Source organism: Salvelinus sp. IW2-2015, linkage group LG5 (assembly GCF_002910315.2).
Source record: "Salvelinus sp. IW2-2015 linkage group LG5, ASM291031v2, whole genome shotgun sequence".
In the NCBI taxonomy this organism is placed as follows: domain Eukaryota; kingdom Metazoa; phylum Chordata; class Actinopteri; order Salmoniformes; family Salmonidae; genus Salvelinus; species Salvelinus sp. IW2-2015.
Window position 1 is genome coordinate 22,694,881 of NC_036844.1, and position 23,076 is coordinate 22,717,956.

The window sequence follows — 23,076 nt, forward strand, 5'->3', positions numbered from 1 at the left end:
CACCAGTGTTGGAAAAATGATGGTTGGCATTATAAACTAGGCCTACATGGCAACTTCATTCCACAACAAGTGCAATAATGACCATGTTTTAATTTTCCCACACCTTTTTGAACGACAAAAAGACACCATACAAGATAGTATGATAGTCGCAAAAATTTTTGATGACATAAACAGGGATTGTCCTATTGTCCACTTTCAGAATGTTCTTTAATAGCCTTCCGATGTGTCTACTTCCCCTCCATCCCTTGGGCTCATGCCTCATTGCCTCCATTGGAAAATCTGTGATTGATCCCCTGAAGAATGGCACAACTACCGGTCCTTAACAAGGACCTGTGTCCGTTCAACATACCTTTAATCCTTAAAGACACACATGGCTAAACAGCCAATGCCAAGGGACAAATGGTAATTTCCTCAAACCAGACAGGGCCCTGGGACACCAGAATCTAAAGGTCAGAATGGACTGTGTTCCACAAGACTCACTCATGACAGGAACACTGTTGCATGCAAAAGGCCTGGGATGTATTCGTTACGTCTTGCAATGGAAACCGTTTACCGTTTAAGAACCAACCAAATGGAATGAAATGACGAAGGAGCTACATGAATTTGTCCAATAGAAACTCTTGTTTTCATTACAAAACATTTTCCGTTTGGAATAAAAAGATTGTTGCAAAAGGTTTTGCAACAGACGAAAAATGTTGCTAAAATCTGCGTAATGATTACACCCGATACCACCCAAGTGAAAACCACATTCACATAATCACACACACATTTCCCCCCATGCTTGACCACACAGAGGCATCACAATGTAGACACACAGTCCATTTGAGACCCACACTGTCTTTTTTTATCCAACCCTTGGTTTAAATTAGCAGGAAAATCAGTGAGACCACCTTCAACCCCAAAAGACATGCAAAACAACAGTTAGTGCTGCCCCTTGAAACATCTGAGAGCTGGGACTTGATGTTTTATTTATGGACAATAACTCCCCCTTGTGGTAAATACAATAAACTATAGTAGGTTGGCAAACTTACGTCGAGCTTAATATGACAAACAAGTATCTTTATTTCTAGTGTAGGAACACTTACAAAATATAAAATCATCCTCTAATATTCACAAAAGAAATAAGAACATAAGAGCTTATATACTCCAGCTTGAGTAATACACAACATGGCAAAAATAGACCATTGAAAGTGTGTTGTTTTATACAATAGTATGTGGACACCCCTTCAAATTAGTGGATTCAGCTATTTCACCCACATCCGTTGCTGACAGTTCTATTAAATTGAGCAGACCTCCATGCACTCTCCATAGACAAACATTGGCAGTAGATTGGCCCATACTGAAGAGCTCAGTGACTTTCAATGTGGCACCGTCATAGGATGCACCTTTCCAACAAGTCAGTTCGTCAAATTTCTGCCCTGCTAGAGCTGCCCCGGTCAACTCTAAGTGCTGTTATTTTGAAGTGGAAACTTCTAGGAGCAACAATGGCTCAGCCGCGAAGTTGTAAGCCACACAAGCTCACAGAACGGGATGGCCGAGTGCATAGTGCTGTAAAGTTTAGTGGAGGAGAAATAATGGTATGGGGCGGTTTTTCATGGTTCGGGCTAAGCCCCTTAGTTCCAGTAAAGGGAAATCTTAATGCAACAGCACACGGCATTCTAGACGATTCTGCGCTTCCAACTTTGTGGCAACAGTTTGGGGAAGGCCCATTACTGTTTCAGCATGACAATGCCCCTGTGCACAAAGCGAGGTCCATACAGAAATGGTTTTTCGAGATCGGTGTGGAAGAACTTGACTGGCCAGCAGAGCCGTGTCTTCAAACCCAATTGAACACCTTTGGGATGAATCGGAACGCAGACTACGAGTCAGGCCTAATCGCACAACATCAGTGCCCGACCTCACTAATGCTCGTGGCTGAATGGAAGCAAGTCCCTGCAGCAATGTTCTAACATCTAGTTTCCTTCCCAGAAGAGTGGAGGACCAACACCATATTAAATGCCCATGATTTTGGAATGAGCTGTCCACATACTTTTGGCTTTGTTTATTTCTGAACCTGAGTTTAAAACAAACAAAAATCTGACAGTAACTGAAAAACCTGGCACCTGTTCATAACTTATATGCAAAAACTAACATTGTGCAAAATGTATGGCACCATAGAATCCAAGCAGAAAAACAAACACAAAATCAGGACAAAAATGAGCTAGCTAGTGTATATGTTTGGATAGGGTTAATGTGCTTTCGCATTATCACTCCCTAAACCTGCACAAAGCCCTAGTCTCTCCCCCAACGTGCCAGTCCTATACCCCCTCCCATCATCTTAGGGAAGCCAGAGTGCTCTTCCTGGCAGAGGTGCCACACCATGATGCACTGGTAGTTCCACAGTAGCAGCAGTGCCATGACTGTCAGGGCCACCATGATGAGGATGGCCAGGAGGATGCGCTGGCGAGAGCAGCAACTGGAGGGACTGGTAGTGCTGTCTTCTAACAGTCCTGCATAATGCCTCTCCAGGTCTTCAACCTTGGGTCTGGAGGTTGGAGGATGCCACAGCCATTGTTTGATCCATGAGACAGGGAGGCGATGGACAGGGGCTTCCATTGGACCTCCAGCCCTGATCCATGGCTCGGTCTCGGCCATCCTGACCCTTGTATAGATCTCACTTGAGAACTTTAAGGCAAACTGGACAAAAGACAATGGTAGTGTCATACTACTTCTTATTGATACTGTAGGCCTACTTTTACTAGAATTTGGCATTATGACATCAGTTTGTACTGTCATTTTTTTAAAACCCAGACATCAAAAAGTGTCTGGCTATGCAGTCTCAAGGCTGAATCTGTGGGTGTTGATGTCAACTAGTACAGTAGATTCAGCAGTGAAGTAGTCTTCAGTTAGGCCTTACATACCCATATTCTGTAAATGATTATTCTACACAGTAAGTCATCAAACGGATATCGGCTAAATATTGGCACATGTTTGTTGTTGCAATTTGTTACTGTTTAAATACAAGAGAAGTAGTCTGTACAGGAACGGCACACAACCCTGCGGGTGAATATTGTAAATTGCCGTCTACATATTTTACTGAAAAGTAAAAGCGCTGAGTTCGTCGAGCTTCTTATCTTACAAACTCCAGAACTCAGATGAGGTTCAGCTCCAAACAGGTGCGGACGGTTTTAACACGTATAGGTATATTTCTCTATAAAATAGTTCCATATACCTACCTTCAAAAACGATTCACGACCCCTATCACCTCTGAAGAAACAACAACAGTCAAAAAAAATTAAAATACGTAAGCCACACCCAATTGGAAATCTTCTACCTGATGAGCAGGCGCGAGAACGTCCTGCTGTCCTAGCCCCCACCTCCAGGGTCGTCACTAGTTACCACATTCACAAAATTATAAACCCCGCCTATTTCTACAATTTCTTCTTAAAAACTGATTTTAAACCTAACCTCAACCACACTGCCAACCTTATGCCTAACCCTAACCTTAAATGAAGACCATGAAGCAAATGTATGTTTTCATGAATTTTTACAATATAGTCAATATTGAAGTAGAATGACACAGCTTTGTGGCTATGGTAACTAGTGGAAACCCAGTGTTGCCAACTTAGCGACTTTGTCGCTATATTTAGCGAGTATTCAGACCCCTCTAGCGACACATTTTCAAAAAAGCGACTAGCGACAAATCTAGCGACTTTTTCTGGTCTTATTGGAGACTTTTGGAGACGTGAAGGCACGTATCGTTCTTACTCTACTCAACGAGCAGCGGGTGCTGCCACCCAGGTCCCAAAGCACTCACAGGCGGCCCAGTCCACGCACAGCAGTCCCTCTCAGCTACAGTCAGAGCAGGAGATGTTCACTCTTCCGCGTCCAGATTGCAAATGAATCGCGCATGCGGGAAGCCGCCGCTGGCTGATCGCGCCCTGGTTTACATTTAAAACATTTTTTTTTACCTGAACTAGGGCCAGACTAGCTACCATAATTTTCTCACATTGCCATTGCCTTTTTTTTCTTCTATTGTCTCTTTTTGGTCCATTTAGATTGTTAATGTAGATTGTATACAAAAAAATGTTATGGTTAAAAATGTTCATGTTTTACTGTAGGCTCCCAAGTGGATGATAAGGTTAAAAAACCAAACCAAATTAAGAAAAAAATATATATATATATATATATAAAACTAACTAGCTCCGTCAGAGTGTCTCTTTTGGGTCATAGAGGAGGAGGGTTGTAATTGTGACATTAAAAAAAACAAGAATCGACAGAAGAAAGTTCATTTGTAGTTCTAAACATATTTAGGGTGTTTTTCACTCACTTTTTGTCCCTCCCACGACGTTATTCCTCTCTCCTACAGCGTCCATCACAGCCGATTATGCAAATTAGGTTATGACATCATTTAGCGACTTCTAGTGACTTTTAGGACAGCCAATAGCTACTTTCCTTACTAAGGAGCTGGCAACACTGAACCCACCTCCAGCCACTGAAAACGAACGAGCTTGATTTAGCTTGCCCGTGTGCGGTTTGGATGGGGTTCACGCAACATTAAAATACCTTAATATAAGGGGCCCAACTTTGGTTTTAGAAGTGGGGGGGACATAAATTTGCGAGGGGTCTGGCAAATTTCCTGCATTTCTACACAATCCAATATAACCCATGGCCCTTCTAGCCCTCTCTATTTAGAACAACTAAAATTAAGAAAGAATGCACTCAGTCATCAAGCTAGGTAAGAGATCATTGTTAAATATGTTTTTAAGTGATTGATAAGACTGAACTAGATAAAACGTCATTCAATAATCATTATTGTGTTGCAGCTTTAACCAATAGCCTAACAAATCAAACACATTTCTTAAGACATCCTCTATATAACATTTCTGCCAGACCACCCAGCTAGCCTAAGCCACCTGCACACCCAACCCCCACCAGTCTAGTCAATACCTAAACTCTCTCCCAAAACACATTTTCCCCACATTTTTTTTTCTCTATTCCCAAGGGAAATGTTTAGAAACAAAAGTTTAAAAAACAACAATAAAAAAACACATACAACTACACATGTAAATGAACACAGAGAAACAGCACATCCTCCATGCTGGGAAGGCTTTCTACCAGATGTTGGATCATTGCTGCGGGGACTTGCTTCCATTCAGCCACAAGAGCATTAGTGAGGTTGGGCACTGATGTTGGGCAATTAGGCCTGGCTCAAAGTCGGCATTCCAATTCATCCCAAAGGTGTTTGATGGGGTTGAGCTCAGAGCTCTGTGCAGGCCAGTCAAGTTCTTCCACACCGATCTCAACAAACCATTTCTTTATGAACCTTGCTTTGTGCATGGGGGCATTGTCATGCTGAAACAGGAAAGGGCCTTCCCCAAACTGTTGCCACAAAGTTGGAAGCACAGAATCATCTAGAATGTCATTGTATGCTGTAGTGTTAAGATTTCCTTTCACTAGAACTAAAGGGCCTAGCCCGAACCATGAAAAACAATCCCAGACCATTATTCCTCCTCCACCAAACTTTATAGCTGGCACTATGCATTTTGGCAGGTAGCGTTCTCCTGGCATCCGCCAAACCCAGATTTGTCCGTCGGACTGTCAGATGGTGAAGCGCGATTCATCACTCCAGATAACGTTTCCACTGCTCCAGAGTCCAATGACGGCGAGCTTTACACCACTCCAGGCGGAGCGTGGCATTGCGCATGGTGATCTTAGGCTTGTGTGGTGCTGCTCGGCCATGGAAACCCATTTCATGAAGCTCCCGACGAACAGTTCGTGTCTTGATGTTGCTTCCAGAGGCAGTTTCTGAGTACAGATCCCTTGACTTTTTCCACATTTTGTTACGTTACAGCCTTATTTTAAAATGTATTAAATTGTCCCCCCCCCCATCAATCTACACACAATACCCAATAATGACAAAGTAAAAAAACGTTTTTAGAAATGTTTTAGAAATATCACATTTACATAAGTATTCAGACCCTTTACTGAGTACTTTGTTGAAGCACCTTTGGCAGTGATTACAGCCTCAAGTCTTCTTGGGTATGACACTAAATGCTTGGCACACCTGTATTTGGGGAGTTTCTCCCATTCTTCTCTGGAGATCCTCTCAGGCTCTGTCAGGTTGGATGGGGATTGTCGCTGCACAGCTATTTTCTGGCCTCTCCAGAGATGTTGGATTGGGTTCAAGTCCGGGCTCTGGCTGGGCCACTCAAGGACATTCAGAGACTTGTCCCGAAGCCATTCCTGCGTTCTCTTGGCTGTGTGCTTAGGGTCGATGTTCTGTTGGAAGGTGAACCTTCGCCCTAGTCTGAGGTCCAGGAGCGCTCTAGAGCAGGTTTTCATCAAGGATCTCTCTGTTCTTTACTCTTTTCATCTTTCCCTCGATCCTGACTAGTCTCCCAGTCCTTGCCGCTGAAAAACATCCCCACAGTATGATGCTGACACCACCATGCTTCACCATAGGGATGGTGTCAGGTTTCCTCCAGATGTGACACGTGGCATTCAGGTCAAATAGTTCAATTTTGGTTTCATCAGACCAGAAAATCTTGTTTCTCATGGGTTGAGAGTCCTTTAGGTGCCTTTTGGCAAACTCCAAGCGGGCTGTCATGTGCCTTTTACTGAGGAGTAGCTTCCGTCTGGCCTGATTGGTGGAGTGATGCAGAGATGGTTGTCGATCTGGAAGGTTCTCCCATCTCCACAGAGGAACTCTGGAGCTCCGTCAGAGTGACCATCGGGTTCTTGGTCACCTCCCTGACCAAGGCCCTTCTCCCCCAATTGCTCAGTTTGGCCGGGCAGCCAGCTTTATTAAAAGTCTTGGTGGTTCCAAACTTCTTCCATTTAGGAATGATGGAGGCCACTGTGTTGTTGGGGACCTTCAATGCTGCAGAAATATTTTGGTACCCTTCCCCAGATCTGTGCCTCGACACAATCCTGTTGTACGCACAATTCCTTCGACCTCATGGTTTGGTTTTTGCTCTGACATGCGTTGTCAACTGTGGGAACTTATATAGACAGGTGTGTGCCTTTCCAAATCATATTGAATCAATTGAATTTAGCACAGGTGGACTCCAATCAAGTTGTAGAAACATCTCAAGGATGATCAGTGGAAAAAGGATGTACCTGAGCTCAATTTCGAGTCTCATAGCATAGGGTCTGAAAACGTATGTAAATAAGGTATTTCTGCTTTGCATTTTTAATACATTTGCAAAACAATCTAAAAACCTGTTTTCGGTAAGTCATTACGGGGTGTTGTGTGTAGATTGATGAGGGGAAAAAAAGTATTATATAAATCTTAGAACAAGGCTGTAATGTAACATCATGTGGAAAAAGTCAAGGGATCTGAATACTTTCCGAACGCCCTGTGTGTCTGAGATTTATATGAACAGGACTGGGCATTCAAACATATCTGTATCCATTCATCATCAATAGCTTCTACCAGGTGTTCCTCACATTTTTGTTTTACATGATTTGTGTCATCGGGAAAAGCCTCTATCAACCCTTGTTACAGTTTGAAATCAACTTTGGAGGTTTTTCAGACTGCTATACAATAGTTTAAATCTTTGAACCATCTGGGTTGTCCAGTGTTGCTGCACAAAGATAATAAAGTGTTGTATCTGCAAAAATTCACCTCTGCTCCATCACAGATTGGACTTCCCTGGCTGCTTAAACCTGCTGAGACCCGTCACCATCTGATCCTCCTAAGATGAGGCATGACAAAGATTTACTTGGTGAACATTTATACATTATATTTTCCAAGAATATAATCAATGGTTCAGTAATTAAAATGACCATTATTCCCAGATCCCAGACTGTAATATGCTGTCCTGTAGCTACTGTAGGTCCAACCATCAACTCAAGATGGAACTTTGTATCATTCACTGATATTGTTATTGTTAGTATACTGCAAAAGTCACCTGAGCTCTGTAGACTGGCTGTCTGACCCTTACTGGGACACATGTCACCATCTGATCCTATTAAGACATGATGATCATAGTATTGTGTACTGACGGTGAAGCCTGTAGAGCTGTTTATTACTGTGTTAGTGTTAAAAGTAGGCAATTAGCTAGGGAAACTGACAAATCAATAACATTACATTGCTATCCTGACTCTAATAAAAACTCACATTGCACAAAAGAAAGGTCAGAATTATAGGTCTTCAATCGTTTGGTTTCATCGTTTGATTCAGGTCTTTTGTGAATGAGGCAAAAATAATCCCTACCTAGTTTTGGCCAGCTCTCTCTAACGGTACATCAACTGGTGAAAGCTAGCAAAGTTCATTCATTTAAACTCAGTTTTTCACAATTCCTGATATTTAATCCTCGTAAAAAATCCCGGTCTTAGGTCAGTTAGGATCACCACTTTATTTTAAGAATGTGAAATGTCAGAATAATAGTAGAGAGAATGATGTATTTCAGCTTTTATTTCTTTCATCACATTCCCAGTGGGTCAGAAGTTTACATGCACTCAATTAGTATTTGGTAGCATTGCCTTTAAATTGTTTGACTTGGGTCAAACGTTTCAGGTAGCCTTTCACAAGCTTCCCACAATAAGTTGGGTGAATTTTGGCCCATTCTTCCTGACAGAGCTGGTGTAACTGAGTCAGGTTGTAGGCCTCCTTGCTCGCACATGCTTTTTCAGTTCTGCCCATGCTTAGTGTCATTTATAAAAATGCTGGGGAGGCCATTATTTCAGCTACCATGGCTGTGCCCCCGTGGGAGGACAATGCCCCCATCCACAGGGTACAAGTGGTCACTGAATGGTTTGATGAGCATGAAAACTATGTAAACCACATGCCATGGCCTTCTCAGTCACCAGATCTCAACCCAATTGAACGCTTATGGGAGATTCTGGAGCGGTGCCACCAGCATAAACAAAACACCAAATGATGGAATTTCACATGGACGAATGGTATCACATCCAATAGTTCCAGACACTTGTAGTTCCAATAGTTCCAGACACTTGTAGAATCTATGCCAAGGTTCATTGAAGCTGTTCTGGCTCGTGGTGGCCCAACGCCCTATTAAGACACTTCATGTTGGTGTTTCCTTTATTTTGGCATTTACTGGTACATATGCCTTGTTGCCGGCTATATTGTGGTAAGATTATTTTCCATCGCCACCAGCCAGAATGATGCACAACTCAGGGAGTCCAACCAATACAGACTTCAGATGATGTGTCCCAAGCTAGATTGCAATGTGTGTAGGCTACGCTGTATATGTGCATAAATTAACGCATCTCTAATTACATTTGGCAATAGGTACATTTTATTTACAAGTGCATCTATACAAACAATATTATTTGATTGAAAATCATTTTCTAGATCATCTTTATAATTGAGGAGATAAAACTTAAAAATGGGTACAGTGCATGTGTGTGTGTGTTTGTCATTGAGGGTGATTGTGTGTGTGTGTGTGTGTGAAAATGACATTCTCTTCAGCAGTATTACGACAAGTGCAATATTCTATTTACATTGCATTCATAGTATGCGTTTCAGAAAACGAAACAAAATCTGCATGGTCAATAATCAATAGGCATTCAAGAACCAAAAAACAATACTGCTAAACACACATAAGCATGCATAGGCCAGAATGAGAACATGACCAGAAGTAACTTTTTAAATGATCAAATTTCACATTCAGAAACTAAATGCTGTTTTAGTGCTTTAAATAGACAAATATGTGTTTTTTCTCCAGATGAAGTACTACAATCTACATGTTTCATAAAAAACTTGGCCACCAAACAAATAAAAAAATGTGTGTTTGTATGAGATACTCATATTATAACAATTAGACCATAATCTCTGTTGTGAGCCTTTTTCTACTACTATTCATATACATTTGTATGTACTTGCCTGCTGAATGCATAATAATATCTCAATCAGCCTTGTTGATGGGAACAGTATGGGGAAGCCCTCAGGTTAAAGGGATACTTCGGAATTTCGGCAATGAGGCCCTTTATCTACTTCCCCAGAGTCAGATGAACTCGTGGATAAAATGTGTATTTCTCTGCGTGCAGTTTGAAGGAAGTTGCTAACTACCGGTAGCGTAATTGCTAACTAGTGTTAGTGCAATGACTGGAAGTCTATGGGTATCTGCTAGCACACTAGAAGATACCCATAGACTTCCAGTCACAGCGCTAACGTTTATTAGCATTGACTCGCGAAACTGTCTAACTTGCTTCATACTAGAGACATAAAAATGGTATCCATGAGTTGGCAAAGTAGATAACTCTGGTGAAGTATATAAAGGGCCTCATTACCAAAATCCCGAAGTATCCCTTTAAAGTGCTCTGCAGTGCCATGCCAGAACTGTACAATAGTCTTTCTTTCAACATGCCACAGTTGTTTCTCAACTCCAGAGCCTGGGAAACGGCCCGTTTTCGCAACTAACCAAGATATGTACACAACCTCACAGCACAAAGACTGCAAGTTAAGCTGAATTATCAATTCACTTGGGTTCCTTCCATGTAAGACATATCAAAGTGCAAATGGAAGATAGACTGTTGTGCACAGGCAGGTTTTTGCATGAAATACTAAGTGCTGGTTGGGTGAAAAACCTGGCCCTTTGATGCAACCCCTTGAAACTGGAGATGAGAAAGACTAATGAAAGCAAGGGAGAGGGTGTTCCCAAACATATGGCCGATAACTAAGGTCATGTTCCCCTTCCCAGACATTGCATGCATCAACCAATGGTTGCGTGCCATGTCATCGACCGTGCCGTCTGGTACCAGATTGCTATTACATATGATGTGGTAAGCTAATATGTAAAATACCTATCCAGGCTGTGTAAGATCTCACATGTGTCAGCAACATCTGAGCAGGGCAATACGACCAATGGGTGGGCATTTTAGATTTTGCCCTAGCATTACATACCTGATTCTACTAGTCAACTAATTATCAAACCTTTGATTAGTAGAATCAGGTGTGTAGTGCTAGGGCAAAAACAAAAATGTGCACCCATTTGGGTCCCAATGACCAGGATTAAGAAACATTGATAGTGTACTTTCAGAGAGTGATAACAAATAACACATTTCCTATAGTTTCGACTAGATTAGTGACTGAAAATCCCCTTCAAATAAGAATATAACGTATTGCCACTTTCTCAATACCAAAGGTGTAAGGACCTCATTGGACCAAATACAGGTAAATGTGAGCATTACGTCACAGGCAGAACGTTTTCAAGGGGTGCTAAAGGATAATACTGGCTGGACAGTTATTAAATTAATTATTTAGGGGCAAAGAATAAAATCTAAACAAAGATCATAATTTTTGTATCTCAGAAAACTGTGCGTGATTAGAATAGCAGTATCAGTATTAACACCATGGGGACAAATAATTAAATAAATAAATACTCATTTGCATCTACCCATTGGGCAAAAACTGGTTAGATCAACGTTATTTCCATGTCATTTCAATGCCAAAAATCTATGCGATGACGTTGAATCAATGTGGAAAACTGATTGGATTTGTAAAAAGTCATCAACGTAAGGGCACTGTCTTTTTTTCACCCAAATGTTTATCTATATCCAATGACATGGTGAAATGTTTTGTAGATTTTACGTTAAATTTACGTTAGTTGAAAACTCAACAAAATGTAAGTTCAAACTAGACGTTGAACGTTGACGTTGATGTCTGTGCCCAGTGGGTATGCATTTACAATACATGCATGCTTCCATCTCTAGTATTGTTGCTTCAAAATATTATATTGGCACAGAAGTTTATGTTCTCACTATTAAAACATGTCCAACTTATCAAAGACATATCTAACATTTTATTTAAATATGTGGAGTTAAAAGACAGGTATTTCTTAAACGTTGATATCCAGCAGTGTACCTTTTTATACTGTGAAATAATAATGTGTGTTACAGTCACTCCTTGTAAGTTAAATGATATGTACAGTACTTAAGTCAACTTGTTTTTCTACTTGAGTCATATAACTGAACAGGACTTTTTAAACAGCAACATTGATAATGTAGATATATTAAATAGTAGTTGTATCCAACATCACAATGTTTGCACTGTAGTAAGTAAAATTAGGCAAAGATAGGACTGTTTTAAGCATAAATTGTGCATGACTAGAGAAAACAGAAAAAACAGTATGTGTAAGTAAGCTCAGAACCCTAGAGCTGACTAATGCCAGGCTAGATCCAGCTGTAACAAGTGCCATGATCAGATCAGTCCTTCCTCCAATGTAGGGTTATCTCCATGGCTCCACTGTAAAGCCAATGGAACAAAAAGCTTCAGCAGTGATGGATCCAACAATGCAGCGAGCTGGGGGAAGCCTCTCTTTGTCCACCCACCATCTCTCTCTCTCTCCAAGGAGTGAATGTTTCTCTCTCCTTCTGTCCCTCTCACACCACCGTGCTGACAGACGGGTCGGACAAGTTGAGCTGGCCCGTGATGTCGGTGGGTGGGTACTGCTGCAGAGATGGAGAGAACATGAGAAAAACTGAGCCACGGTCAGTCCCCTACAAAAGCCCTAAACAGAACTCTGATATAGAAGAGAACATCTCTGCTCCATTTCAGTCGAAATCGTCGAAGCAGAAATGTTTTATAACCCCCCAAAGGCATTGTAGTTAGGAAAGGTGGAAACATTTTGGTTTCATTGTGGGTTTCTCAGATTAGTACAATACAACCATGGGAATACATGTGTTGGTTGCTCTGTCTGAGGAGGGTTATCATATTACTACAGTGGTGTGGAGGTAAGGCCCAGAGCGTAGAACACAGTTGAATCAGCCAAAAAATAAGACCACTCATTTGTATGCAGACATTGTTTTATTTTCCGCAGCTAAGCTGAGAGAAAAATATGAATTATGATTGAGCCTCTCGGCTGGTTCAAAGTGCTGTGCAGTTGGACTCTTACTTCCAGGCCATATTTCACTGTGCTCCTCCAGAGGAGCAGAGTTGTTGATTTTAATGGGTATCTACAGTGCTGGGTAGCAACATACCCAGCTCCATGCAGGGGCTCAGTTACTATGGCAACAGTGACTTTGGGATTGCGTAATTTAGTGCCATTGATTGTGTAATCTGCCTTGGGCTTAATGTCAGGGAACATACTTGACAATGGTAAGGATGGTTCCTTTAGCAATTGACGCAGTAGCAATATCACTAACCACTGCAATTGCTGTGGATTGTTCCTTATACATTGCAAATATGGACATGAACTGATCTTGCAAAATATAGGGAGTGTTTTTGTACCATACCACTGTGCTGAATCATGCTGTCTACAAGACATACTGTTTTCATCAGCGTTGTTTACAACATGTCAAATCGAAATCCAACTTACTTTGCCATTGATTCCGATTTACAGTGTAAAAGTTGGAAAAACCTGATTAACATCATCTTTTCACACTGTGAAAAGACTTAAAGAAAATGGCTTGATGAACAGGGTCACTTCAGTACAAGCCAATCATAATCCACCGTGTACCTCCATCCATTCTATCTTCACAAAAATAATTTTTTAAATTCCTGATGAAATCTATTTTGTGTGTCAATTTCGCAAATCCGCAAATTATTATTATTATTTTAGATGTTGATGATTGTCTCATTTTAAGCTGTATTGATGTTTTTCTTCAAGCATTGACCCATATTGCGTTTTATAAGTTATGATGCAACTACCATGCTAAGTCAAGGGTCAACATCATCATAGGGTATTACAGATATAAAAAAAACACAGATGTTTGACTAATAATTACAAAAGACTTAACACTTAGATCTAAACATTGCATCATCACAGGGCTACAACCTCTGTTTAGACGTCCACGTGGGCCTACTTCAGGGGCCTGCTGTTAGTGGTATCACTTAGAGCACCCCCTTACTAGCCGAAGGTGGACCAGCAAAAGAGAAACCCTTCAATATGTCAATACTTACAGTATGGCCACTACCACAATGACTTCTGTATTACTACAATTACTAGTACTAAAATAATATATCTTACTGATACTACTACATCTACCTCAACTACTAGTATTACTGCTAGTACTACTACTGACAACAATAACAGTAATTCACATGCTTGTAGAGGGAGAGAGGAGCAGTGTGGCATGTGGGTGAGGGACACTGACACTCAAAAGTCCATTGATAACCATTAATATAAAAGAAGAACACTTATATAAAATCAAAATAATGGTCAAAGATTGAGGATGGTACATATTTGGTTATAATCTTGTTGTAACTTGTGTGGTTTCTCTTTTTCACCATAGATTTGTGTAAGAGCACGATAACTCCCAAACCACCATCCCAAACCTCCCACAACAGCAACAGTCATTCCATCTTCTCCACTCCAATAGTTGACCAATTCTATAGAAACACCTCCAGGTGATAGTAAGTGACGGATGGCAGATTTGTAGTTTTGATTTGGATCAAAGGAATAACATCACTCTAAATGTCAGAGACAATAGATATAAGATCAAGAAAAAAAGAGAAAATCAAACAAAGACAGACCAACAGAGACCTTTTTTCCATGTTCGATATGGCCAATACGTAATTAAGAAAAACCAGAAAGCTTTGATATCTACTGTGAAACTCTCAGCTAAATCCGGATTGAGCATAGCTGGTTAACTCAGATTTTGGTCATCAGCCAGCTATGTTAGGGTGAACAGCAGGACAGAGAACGTTGCTGTTCACTGGATTGTCAGACCACTGTGGAGGAGCCTCCCCACCAGCAAAGAGCAGGCCCTTCCAACTGGACTGTGGAGAAAATGAGAGAGCATCACACTCTTATTGTGCTGCAGCAAGGCTCCAATAGAAAGAGAGGTGAATAAGGCTTGAGTTCTTTTTATAGTGGGTCTAAGCTGCGGACACAATAGAAGCGTGATGTTTCAAAGAATCTTAAGCCATGAAAGACGGCAAACAGAGGAAGACACAATAGAACCACCTGCGTTAACAACCTAGAAATAGACCCTAAAAGGCATGCAAAATTGACACAGAAAATCCTTTTGTCAGACAATATGATTGCAAACATCACAAAGTAAACATGACAAATCAAAAGTAGACAGTAGATCTAATAATATAACTCCATGAAGAAAATCCTGAAATAGATGGTCTGTTGGTAAAAAAAAATATGTTAGTTTGTTTTCAGAACGGTTGACTGACTTTGGCAAATGGCATAACGTTGGCACATGCTTTGAAATCAAAACCAACAAACAAACAAAACGGAAGTGCAGGATTTAAGTGTATAAAAGATGGATTGAACAGGATCAGGCAATCAAAGAAACAGGAGACTAACACAAATACACACACATACACACACTACAAAGTCGCCAAGAGACAAATTGGTCAAAACCACATCCAGATCATTGGCAGGGAGGAAGAGCAGCCCAAACAAGCAAGACAGACTGCTGCATTGCCCTCTCTTTCAGTACTACACCCACTAATCCCATGAAGCCAGCCCAGCCTGGACCTGCATTTGCTCTCCCCACTGCCAGCACACCAGCTCCAGTCCCTGCCCTGCTCTGCCCTGCACTGCTGCCTAGCATCCTGTAGGGGGCATCGGCTTACAAATGGCATCTGGTTGGATGGCTGATCGATGGTGGACTGACAGACACGTGGCCATGGCTGCTGAGCCATGTAGGATGGGTGAGAGAAATGGGTCTCTCTCACAATTAAGAGATGGGAATGGCGGTAGAAAAGACAGAGGAAAAAGAGGGAGATTGAGAGAGAAGAGGAGACAGAGGTAGAGAAAAAGAGAGAGAAGAGTAGGAAGAGTAAGGGAAGATGTTGTTCCCTTCTTCATCTCCTTACCGTGTCTTTGGATGACCTACGTCTCTTGATGCTGGAGGCCAGGGAGGTACTGATGGACCTAAAAGAGGCTTTCTTTTTGGGGTCGGGGGGCTCTGCTCTACCACTTTTCCTATCCTAAAATAAATATATGTAGAACAATTATTCATATTCTTGGGGTGGAGTGATACCTTGGTCTCAGTCTCACCCATTCACCCACTCACCCTCTCTCCACACCCTCCCTCCCTCTTCCATTTCACTGTCTGAAGTGGTATGAGAGTGAGTTTCCTGACACGAAGTTGTCTCCATTGGATATTGGAGGCAACAGGAGTTTTGCACCTCTTTTAGTGGTGGGACTGTCTGGGACTGTAGTCTGGCCAATCCCATAAGAATGTTTTTACACTAGCAGCCATTTCATCATAGTGGGACTGGACATGATGGAAAATTCCTAGCCAAGCATTGACACATCCAAACACCCCCATGCCCCTAGAAATGCATTGGAATGGTTTGAGGAGCATGTGTAGGTTATACCTGTGATATGCTGCTTTAATCATCTACCACATCCTACTCACACACTCACTCCTACCCACACACACACCCACACATCAAATAATCACTTCCACCCTACCTTCACCCCAAGACACACAACCTTTCAGAGAGAAAATAAACATTAGCCGGGACTGAGGAACAACTAAATGGGCAGTATACTATGACTATGAAATGTTACAGTCAACAGAATCAACTGTATTCATTGGAGGTTCAAACATCTTCCCAAACCCATGTTTAACCATATCCTTACAACATGTTCACACATCAACTGTGTTTCTTCCCTCCCTCATGCCATCAAAGTGCCCCACAGCTACTCTCAGTACTATATAGCTACGTGGCAGTGTTCATGTGCAAAAGCTCATATTAAGGTATTCTTACATCCTGAGTCTCTAGAGAGGAAGAGGGCTGCATGGGGGGAGGAGGGGGGGAGAAAAGAAAAATAAATAAACATCCATCTTCTTGCTATTAGATAGTTATTACTTTAAGATCCAGAAGCAAAGCCAAGGGAACCAAACGAGCCAGTAGAAAAGCTAGCAAAGGAAACAACCACATCGCAAGCCAAGCAGTCATAAAAAGGTGCTCTATAAGGCAGGGGAGCCACTAAAATGCATACCAACATAAGATAAACAACAACAGATAATAGTATATAATTTAAGCTCCTTGAGTCATTATACCTGTGGCTGGGTATAATGGAAATTCCCTAGGGAGTGAAATAGATGGTGTTGGGGTGGTAGTATATGGAATAATATATGTACTATATACAGTATACTACTAACTAGAGTTAGAGCAGGGATTGGGGGTGGAATTGAGAAATATGAGAGATTTTGGCGAGCTGGTTAGGTAGGGGGTGTGGGAAGGTTTTGGTGATAGGCGGCATGAGAGGTTTTGGCCAAGTTGTTGTGAGGTCTGGATGGGGATGGTTAGCTAGGTGAAATGGTAAGAGATGTAGAGAGTAGGAGTTAGGGAGGTCCTAGGCCTAGATAAATGGTAAGAGATGTAGAGAGTAGGACTTAGGGAGGCCCTAGGCCTAGATAAATGGTAAGAGATGTAGAGAGTAGGAGTTAGGGAGGTCCTAGGCCTAGATAAATGGTAAGAGATGTAGAGAGTAGGAGTTAGGGAGGTCCTAGGCCTAGATAAATGGTAAGAGATGTAGAGAGTAGAAGTTAGGGAGGTCCTAGGCCTAGATAAATGGTAAGAGATGTAGAGTAAGGTGAATTAGTCATAGGGAATGGGGAGGCCCTATGAGTGGATGGGTAAGAGATTTAGAGAGTAAGGTAAGTTAGGAGTTGAGAAGGCACTTGGGGGGCAGTGTGGTGTGAATTTCATCTGAGAACATGCAGAAAGGGGTATGGAAGGATGGGAAGAGTTTGGCAGGGACGGTAAGGGAAGGGGTAGAGAAGGAGACACAAAACATAAAGCATGACAGTCAACCCAGGCCAGCACTGGACCCACAGAACATCCCCTGTCATCAGATCACATGACTGGGCCTCTGTTTGAGCCACCCATCACCACCCAAACCATCCCCATTCTCTTAATGCCACAGCATTAAGAGGTGATGTTCTATTGGGTGGTGTGGAAGATGGGTGGAGCTGATTGGCTGAGGAATGATGGACAAGTCACGGGTGAGAAAAAGTAAATAAAATGGATTTCCTGTTGGAAGATGACATCTAGACATTAGTCAATGGTCAAAGTCACCTCATGTTAAAACTCCATCAATGAGGTAAAGATGAGGCATAGAGACATTTAGATTGAAAAAAGAATGCTCATTGCCCAAGCAACTCAAAGCATTGTTTTTTTCTATTCTTTTGTATTTTTCCGCTTCTCGTCAAAATTGTTTTTTCTTGTTGTACTTTTCAGCGTAGAATATCCAGGTCTCACGTGACATCAATCGACACCGACCGCTTGTGAAGTGCTGTGTTTTCAAAGTTCCGGTCATGCAAAGCATGCTGGTCCAATGGAGGAAGCATCCCACTGGACGCATGTGCCGCGGCTTCCTGTCTCCAATAGGAAACAACAGCCACTAGAGTGCATTAGTTCTCGTTGACATTTCGTTGATCTCACTCCTAATATCTCCTCCACCTTTAGGCAGTGCACTTCTGAATAAGACCTGCTACAACAGAGAAAACTAACGGCTAGATACCGTAGCTTCTCTTAAACTAGGGAGGGGGACAGATTCAGTTCACAGTGCTTTTTCAGTAGATACAAGCAAACAAAGGTGGTGAGAGTTGGGGTAAATTATAATTCAGTTGAATCAATTCAGGAAGTGAATTGAAATTCCAAATGGAATTGATCCCTAGCTGGAATGGGTCGGTTAGTTACTGGAGAAGATACTAAGGAGTAAGCAGTTCAGAGCAGCAACATAGTGAACGATAAGAAGGACTCAAACAGGTTATTCAGAATTGCACATCCTCTGGAGGTACCTGTGTTGGAAGGCGTAGATGTACAAACATGTTGCATTATGCACAGTCGTATAAAAACAAACAAAAATATAAACATACAAACACACAAGTAGTAAAAATGATGCTGGACACCTAGCTGGAAATACCCACAGAGAAAGGAAAAGTTCACATAAACTGTCACCGAACCCTGTTGTTATGATAATAGTGTATACTGAATAGTGTGAAATACTGTATGAATTATACTTCATCTGTAAGTAATCACATTGATGGCATCGAGAGACGTGGTGATAATTTGAATAATGTTCATTTCATTCTGTATTAGATTCAATGAGTTGCTCGCTTCTGCTACTCCAAGCATGATGCCCCAGTTAAGGAATAAGAGCAGAAAACTGTCATTTGTTTAAAGCATGTGAACCCCATATTAGCTCTAGGCCCTATTGAGAATAATGCTGTGTACGATTTGCATGGATGAAGCCATCTTTGTTCAGTAGTGCTGAAATGATTCATAAACTGTGTCAATATAACCTTGTCTTTAACACAGATATTACACAGACCTTTTCCTTTCTCAGCGGGCGCCTGCATGCATTTGTCTACTGTATGTGCCTATACATGTACACAGACATGAAGACATTGACAACAGTTACATCTGGTAGTAAGGTAGATGACAGACAGTCTAGGAAGGACATTGATTTGCTGACACACACTGGAGACTGTGATCTTACCGTACCTTCRTCCAGCCCTGCTGTCAATACAACCGGTGCACCACTGACCTTTTGTGAGTGCTTAACAAAGAGCCAGCATGGGGGCAGGCTGGCTGCCAGAGCCACATCACAGGCTCACAGTGTCCACTGCCCGTCTCAGCTCGTGTGCCCCCATCACCTCCCTCCCATGTACCCCCACACCACGCTCCTCCTGCTGAGGATGGTAGGTCAGCGCATGGTGGGGGGTGGGGGAGGTAGGGGTGGGGCGGGATGATGCCAAGGAAAGGCGAATGAGGGAGTTGGGGGGGCCACCAACGCTTCATAGCGGAAGATATTGGAGTTAAGGGCAAATCATGTTCTTCAGTGACTAGACAGACTGAGGCTCGAGCGCATAACTCAGCTGTAGCTGGAATGGTTTTTGCCTGATTATCTTTAGGTGACCACCGTTCTGAAATAAGTCACTGACACGCAGGCTTTCTCTAAGAGGACTCTCATGTTTAGGGTCCATAAACACTGTAGGGGGTGGGGATACTGGGGGATGGAGTGATGTAAATACTGGACAAGTATAGAGGTCAAGCATAGGAGAGTCGGGGTCAGAAATGACAGTGTAACAACACACTGTTGCAGCTGTTAAAAAGCATGAGATTTATCTATGAATCTCATAGTTATGTGAGATTCTCCTTATTTAAATGACTTTCATCGATTACCTTATTCCCCTGCATGTCCTCATCATCTGACCTTACAAAGCCTAAAAGCGTTATAGCAGCAGCATACAAAGTCAAATTTATATCCTATGCAGGTATGCAATGCAACAACGCAATTAGCTACGCAAAATGGCCGTTCTGCGTAGTTGCAATGCATTATACATTTTGGGCTGCACACTTTTGCATATTTTTACAACGCAAGTACGCAGAAGGGCCATTTTGCGCAGCTAATTGTGTTCTTGCGTTGCATACGTGCTAAAGTAAGCGTTAAGGCTTAACTGGCTCATGCCATGAACGTGGAATGCATATTTTAGTTTCAAATGTTCTCATGTTAGAGCTACTTTTATTTTAGCTTAACTCTTATTCGAAAAGCGAAGGGTGACGTGGGGTGGAAATGTTTCTTGTCTATGTTACATACTAACGATGGGGTCATCGATGCGCCCACAGCTTGGCTTCCAGAGGCCTCCTTACTGTCCTGCAGCACAGAGAGGAGACATAGGGGCCATTGGTCTAAGGGACTGGAGGATGGACCCACGGTGGCTCATGGTAATGCCTTGGGAACACCTTCATCACTGATTATGACACAGCAATCCGTGAGTGACTGTCACCAGTTGGCAACAAGGTCAGACAGGATGCTAATAGTGACAAAAAAAAAGATTGGTCGTACACCTGTATTGGAGGAACCTGCAGGAAGGGCTATGCTGGGCGTGTCTCAGCCCATCTCTGCCCTTCCCCCCCCGGGTGCCAGTGCTTACGGGGGGAAAGAGATGCCATACCTGCAGGTTCTTCCTCCAGACGTTGACGGCCGCAAAGGCCAGCTGCATCTGCTTCCTGCGGGCGTCTTTGTGCCGCTTGTAGGCGATCTCAATAAAGATGAGGAAGATCCCTGCTGCTATGCCTCCAGCCACCAGCATGAACACTCCTGTCAGACAGAGACAGACAGACACAGGGATGGGTGGTGAGTCGCCGTCTGACACTCAGCCGCAACCCACTGACCATGACTGTGTCTGTGTGAATCTAGTCTAATAGGTCAACGGTTGCTGTCCTTTCGTCGACCTGCTTCCACTTCACGCCGTCCGCTGCAAACCTTGCAAGTTTATATTAGGATCACAACTATAACAACTAGAACTACAGTAACCCACAACAAATGACTTTAACAGTACACACTTCACGTAACAATGAAAAAAAAAGTATTGGACAAAAAAAAAAGGCTACAGTACCTTACCACCTGTCTCTTATACACATCTAGATGTGTATAAGAGACAGCACATTAACAGTACACACTTCACGTAACAATGAAAAAAAAAGTATTGGACAAAAAAAAAAGGCTACAGTACCTTACCACTGTAGTTTTTGTCCAATCACTTTTAGGTTTCTCAAAACCCAAAAGGGAAACCCTACCTGCCATGTTCTCAAAGGTGAGTGTGGCTGGGGCATTGCTCCGTGAGTCACACTCCTGGTATCTCACCCAGGTTTTATCTAGATCTTCCATGAAGCCATTCTCATGGGAACTGCAGGGGTGGGGGGAGTGGGCAYAGAGGTAAGACAGTTAACAAAAAGCCAAGCCATACACTCCAGAAGATAAATCCCAGAATGTCACTAACACAGACGACACAAACAAACACAGACTGACTGACAGACAGACTAACAGACAGACAAAGGGCAGGAATGGGGAGATACAGAGAGAGAAGAGAGCTGACACAGCGGTGTCGGATGGTCAAAAAAGGAAAATAAAAAGAGAGAAAAAAAAGAACAACATAAAAACAATGCTGCTTGGGCTGGGACAGACCTGAGAATGGCCAGGGACACATTCTGTTTCCAGGGGCTGTCCTTGCGCATGCCTATGCCAAAGCCCGAACGGAAAAACAGCTCTCCCGTGGTCACCAGGTCGCACTTCTGCGAGGCTTCAAACTCCAGCACCGCAGAGTCCCAGATGAAAGCATGCAGCTTGCTGTTGGCGGAGGGAGGCAGGGGGGAGGAGGGGGTTACAGTGCAACAGTACAGTGATTGTCACAACACACATTTATGGCTCCCCTTTGGCCACACAAAGCGTGTGAGTCAGCGTTACCAGCCATGTCTACCGCCGCTTGAAAAATGAAATCCAATGCCGGACGGACGACGGCGCGTCCCCCATTGGATTCCCCACCTCAAAGAAGCTCGTCTTGGATAAAACCTGAAAAAGGGTGCTCCTCAACTCAACGTTAGCTCAACTATAGACTGGTGTCAGTGCTACTGACACAGTTCATGCAGCCCTGTTCTAAGTCTGAGCCTGGATCTGTCTTGGCTGGATGATGGGCCTGGACCAGAAGGAGCACTGCAGTAAGACCTGCTGGGTCTCACTGTTCCAGAGGTCCAGAACCCCCAGGTCTGACTGACTGACCCTCTCTCTCTCTCCCTAACCTGACTATCTGACCAGCTCCGGCCGACACGCCCAGGCCAGGCCAGCCCGGCCAGGACTCACTTGTCGCGCACGGCCTGGATAGCCTCAGCGGCACTCTCGTAGTTGTGCTTCTCCATGTGGCGGTACATGGTGCTAAGCTCCACCTGCCGCCGGAAGTAGATGTCCACAGAGCTCTGCTTCACTGTGGCATAGATGAACTTGTCTGATGGGTTCCTCAGCTGTTGAAGGATAGGAAGGGTTGGAGGGAACATTACATTCAGCATTCACATACATTTGACCAATTCTGGAACTCTGTAAAAATGAAAACTTTTGAAGCTACACAACCACTTACTTTACAGCATTTTCACCACCAATAATTTTCGCACCTCGCTAAACATGTACATTTTTGGTAGTATGTAACCTACTATCCACAAGTTATCGAGGTGGAGGTGTACTCAAAGATTCTCTGTATGTATTTAAAGCAGGACTACTTCTTGATGCCCACCCTCGGGTCGTTGATGCCGGTGATGCGCTCCTCAGGCCGGTCCAGCACCAGGAAGGCAGCCAGGTTGGCAGTATACGATGCCACTATGATCATGGCAAAGCCGGCCCACACCATGCCCAAGATTCTCGCTGAGAAGCTGCG

General features: G+C 42.9%; 1 long non-coding RNA gene and 1 pseudogene across 1 annotated transcript; both read right to left on the reverse strand.

Moving 5' to 3' along the window:
- Positions 1 to 921: 921 nt before the first annotated feature.
- On the reverse strand, positions 922 to 3,879 carry LOC139027755 (uncharacterized). Its single transcript, XR_011479898.1, has 2 exons — positions 3,748 to 3,879; positions 922 to 2,676 (listed from the first exon to the last, which is right to left on the reverse strand). It is a non-coding gene; the product is annotated as an uncharacterized lncRNA (long non-coding RNA).
- A 5,343-nt stretch (positions 3,880 to 9,222) lies between these two features.
- LOC111964071 (glutamate receptor ionotropic, NMDA 1-like) overlaps positions 9,223 to 23,076 on the reverse strand; it is a 35,330-nt pseudogene continuing 21,476 nt past the window's right edge.